Source organism: Chenopodium quinoa, unplaced genomic scaffold (assembly GCF_001683475.1).
Source record: "Chenopodium quinoa cultivar QQ74 unplaced genomic scaffold, ASM168347v1, whole genome shotgun sequence".
NCBI lineage: Eukaryota > Viridiplantae > Streptophyta > Magnoliopsida > Caryophyllales > Amaranthaceae > Chenopodium > Chenopodium quinoa.
The window spans coordinates 1,661,766-1,666,607 of NW_018745566.1; the positions used below are offsets into that span (position 1 = coordinate 1,661,766).

General features: G+C 39.4%; 1 pseudogene; it reads left to right on the top strand.

The window, feature by feature from the left end:
* The first annotated feature begins 278 nt into the window (after positions 1–278).
* Positions 279–2,830, top strand: LOC110716243 (annotated as a pseudogene).
* Positions 2,831–4,842: the final 2,012 nt, after the last annotated feature.

Genomic DNA, 4,842 nt, shown 5'->3' on the forward strand with positions numbered 1-4,842 from the left:
GTTAAAATCTTGACCACATTGTTTCGCCGAAATAGAAGACATTGACTTGTGTGTCAAAATTGCTCACACAAGGGGGTTTTAAATTATAAAAAAAAAAAAAAAAAAAAAAAAACAAAGATAAAGAGAATTGAGTGGGTTGTTGTCAGCTACTTTCCAGCGGCAAGTTGTTTTCAACGATACTCCAAAGTCTTTAACGTTCATATTACCTTTTAATCATAAGTTAACAATAATGCTATTCAAACAGTCATTAATTTTTTGTTAAAAAAATACACCGACGGTCATAATTTTTTTTTTCTTTTGTTTAGCATTTTTTCATATCAATGTATGTGGTAACTGGTAAACCACTAAACATTCTTATTTTTATATTCTGGCGCCACACATAATTTCGAATGCCATCTCTAAAACTTTCTCATCATAAAATCATCCCTTTAACAATGGCTGAACTCCCTGCCCATCTCTCTGCCAAAAACTTACTTAAACTCCTCAAATCCCAGAAAAATACCAAGACTGCTCTTTCTCTCTTCGACTCAGCTACCCACCATCCAAATTACACCCACACTCCCATCATCTACCATCACATTCTTCGCCGATTAATCGATCCTAAACTCGTCAATCACGTCACTCGTAAGGTAGATTTAATCCAAACCCAAAAATGTAGCTGCTCTGAAGATATTGCTCTTACAGTTATCAATGTTTATGCTAAGAATTCCATGGTTGAACAAGCATTAAATGTTTTTAAAGAAATGCCTCAAATTTTTTGGTGTCAACCAGGTGTTAGATCGTATAATACAATGTTGAATTGCTACGCTTTATCTAATCAGTGGGATAAGGCTGAATCTTTCTATAATTATTTTCAGGAATCGGAAATAATGCCTAATCTTGAAACGTATAATATTTTGATTAAGATTTCGTGTCGAAAACGACAGTTTGATCAAGCCAATAAGCTTTTGGATTGGATGTGGAGTCATGGAGTACGACCTGATGGTTATAGTTATGGGACTTTGATCAATGGGCTTGTGAAATGTGGTAATTTATTGGATGCGTTGAAGGTGTTTGATGAAATGTCTGAGAGAGGTCTTATCCCTGATGTTACTTGTTATAATATTTTGATTGATGGGTATATAAAATCTGGCCTTGTTGATGAAGCTAAAGAAATTTTTCAAAGGCTGATAACTGATTCTGAGGTTTATCCAAGTGTGGTGACCTACAATGTTATGATCAATGGTCTAAGCAAATGTGGTTATGTAAGTGAGAGTTTAGAGTTTTGGCGCCGGATGAAGGTGAATGAGAGAAAGTTAGATGTGTTTACTTAACAGTAGTTTGGTAGGTGGGCTATGCAAGTCTGGAAATGTCGCTGAGGCTTCAATGGTGTATGATGCGATGATTGAGAGCGGGCTTCAGCCTGATACTGTTATGTGCAATGTCATGCTTAATGGATACTGCAAAGCTGGGATGACTGAACAATTTTTCAACTTATGGGAGTTTATGAGGAAAGAAGATCTTGTCAGTACCATTAGTTTCAATATTTTCATTAGGGGCTTACTTGAAAATGGTAAGGTGGATGAAGCACTGTCTACCTGGGAATTGATGTCGAAGAGCCATTGTAATAGTGATTCAACAACTTATGGAGTCTTGATTCATGGGTTGTGTAGAAATGGACATGTAAACAAGGCACTATCAATTTTGAAAAGTGCAGAGGATGGAGGTAGATTGGATTTTTATGCCTATACACCATTGATTAATGCACTGTGTAACAATGGTAGACTTAGTGAAGCAGTGGGTCTGCTAGGTGAAATGGCTAGACATGGACACACTTTAACTTCCTATACTTTCAATGCTGTAATAAATGGGTACATTGGAGAATCCAAAATGGAGAAAGCCATAACAATATTCAAGGAAATGGTCAGTATGGGTTGCCTGCCAACTCCTGTTACATATATACATGTAAAGGAGATGCTGGAGAAAGGTTTTGAGCTAGATGTAGTTTCCTACAGTTTGTTGATAGATGGTCTTTGTCGAAGTGGAAAGATTAGCAAGGCTCTTCAGTTGTGGGGTCAGATTCTAGGAGAAGGTCTTACGCCTGATGTGATCATGCATAATATTATTATTAACGGACTTTGCTCTGTTGGAAGACTAGACAATGCAGTGCAATTATTCTCAAATATGAGATGCATGGACTGCATGCCAAATCATACTACCTACAATACGCTTATGGAAGGATTTTATAAAATTGGCGACTGTGATATGGCAGCTGCAATCTGGGCATGCATTCTAAAAATAGGACTCCATCCAGATATTATCTCATACAATATTATCTTGCATGGACTTTGCTCTAGCCACAGAATATCTGATTGCATGGGATTTTTACATCATGCCATTAGCAGTGGAGTAATTCCCTCTGTTGTTACATGGAATATCCTTGTGAGAGCTGTTACTAGTAACGGGATTCCAATTTCTTAATTATGGATGTTGCAAATTTAGGGATGTTTGCTGCTTCATATATGAACTTTGTGACAAAACTTTGTCACAAAGGCAAGAGAGTTACAAGTGTTGTGGCAATCTTCAACCGTGTCCAATCTATTTCTGCATTTGGAGCAAACCATGGCACAGTACTTGACGCGACGGGATATCGGCAATCTTCAACCGTGTCCAATCTATTTCTGCATTTGGAGCATACCGTGGCACAGTACCTGACGTGACGGGATATCTTCAACATGAAAGATTATGGATGGAGATTGTCACATATGGAAGTCCACTTTCCATACACAATAAGCTTTTTTTTTTTTTTATTTATTTTTTTTTTTTTTATTTTTTTTTTTAAAAAAAAAAAATTAATGCACAGCAAGATTACTCGCTTGTCTTTTTATTTTTAATTGTGTGTTGATTTGGTTATATATATACATATACACACACACTTAGGGGGTGTTTGATATCAAATTAATAAAGGGAACGGATTGGAAACAAAATAGGGGGAAAAGGGTAATATGTAGTGTTACCCTTACTAGTTGTTTGGTATCACTAAGGAAACGTAAACGATTACAACCAATCGGTTTCCTCTTGTTTGTTATAAATAACTTGGAAAGAAATAGTTTTCCTTTCATTTTTTGTTGTGAGCAACACTAATTACTATATAATGTCATATGCTAGATATAGGCAAAGTCACATAAATTATTGATTGCAAAAGAATTGAAATTCTTACATTTCAAAAAAAAAAAAAAGCATTCAAAATTCATTGAAACTTTAACTCCTATAACTTGACTTGTAGAATTCTTCACATCATCTTCTTCATCACTCTCGACATTCAATGGTTTCTTATCGATATCTTGATCCATATCTTCTATAGCATCAACGAATGGCTCACTTGCATTTCTGGTAGCTTTGTGTCACAGTCCGGGAGTTTGGGCTCCGAAACGTGCGGTGCGCTCTAGCCTTTTGGCGGCAAGAATGCTAGCCTTGTGCGGAAGAGGGGCTTGTGAGCACGAAGCAACACAAGCGGGCAATTGAATCTCAGCAGCACTCTCGTCTATTTGGGCGATGAAGTGCGGGTGGTCGGGGCTTGTGACGGCCGATACTTCAAGGTGGGCACAAGCGGGTCCGAATCACGAGTTCTTAGTGCATCAAGTTGGTGTGGAGGGGAGCTATTATGCAAGTAAGACACAATATCTATAAAGGTCTAACAACAAACAAGCATAAAAGCAAGGCAACACTTGGTTGAAGGCTTTATGATTTCATTAATCATTCGCCTTCTATCGAGCGTAAAGTAGTACATGCATAGAATCCCTCGTGAACATTAAAATGAAAACATAAACTAAACTCTAGTAAAGTAACATATAAAGGAGTTGGATTCTAACATCCTCCCCCACTTAAGCTGTCGACGACTTACAAGAGTTACAATTAAAATTTAAATTCCCTAATCTATCTGGAGTCTCTGGTGCGCCGTTGATGCAGTTGGTTTGTTGAATCTTCGTCGACTCTGGATCTTCGTTGTTGCCAAGGAGTTTGTCTCTGGGGTGGCTCTTCTCGAACAACTTGTTGAGAGCTTCATCTCTGAATTTCCCCCCGAGAGTTACATCTTGTGGTTTCTAATAGAGAGTTGCTTCCTCGATCATCTGTTGGGGAGCTGCTTCCTTGAGATTATGGTGGTGAGCTTGAAGGTGTGGCTGGTGCCTCTTAGGTATCCATTCTCTTTGTGATCCCCTACACATGACCTCCGTTGTTTGCTCGACCACGGGCTCCCTTTCTCTTGGGAGGTTCCTCTTTTGTGCCTCCTCGGTGTCTCTGGGCTCATTGCAGCTTGTTTCGAGCAGTGTTTCTGATTCTTGTTTTGGCGGGGGTGTATCTTCGATGTTGCCGGCTCATTGGGCTTCGTCTCCCGCTTCTTAGGGTCTCTGGTGCGAGCTTGTTTCTTTAATGTTGCTGTCCTCTCTGGCTCCATCACTCACATTGCCAACAGATGTTGGACTTCTAGGGCAATCAATCTCATAGAGCTCATTCTATTGATTGCACCCATTCTTTGGACTAGACTATTGTCTTTGCTGGTCTCTTTCTTCCTTGGGGGCTCTCGAACCGATATGGATGACAATCACTTTTGGATCTTGTCAAGCTCTTCTTTATGCTCACACTCCCACCATTTTGTGGGCCTTAACAAGTATGCAGTTCAGCGACCTTGTGTTTGTCGAAGACGTGCTGGCCTTGGAGTTTCCGGAGTTGTGGGAGGGGGTCGATGTGGATTTCTGAGCATCACCTCCCCACTTCTTCTCTGATAAGTATCAATAGTGTTGGACGATACTCGAGAGCCGACCTCCGTACCCTTTGGAGAGCTTGGAGTCGGGCTATCGTAAC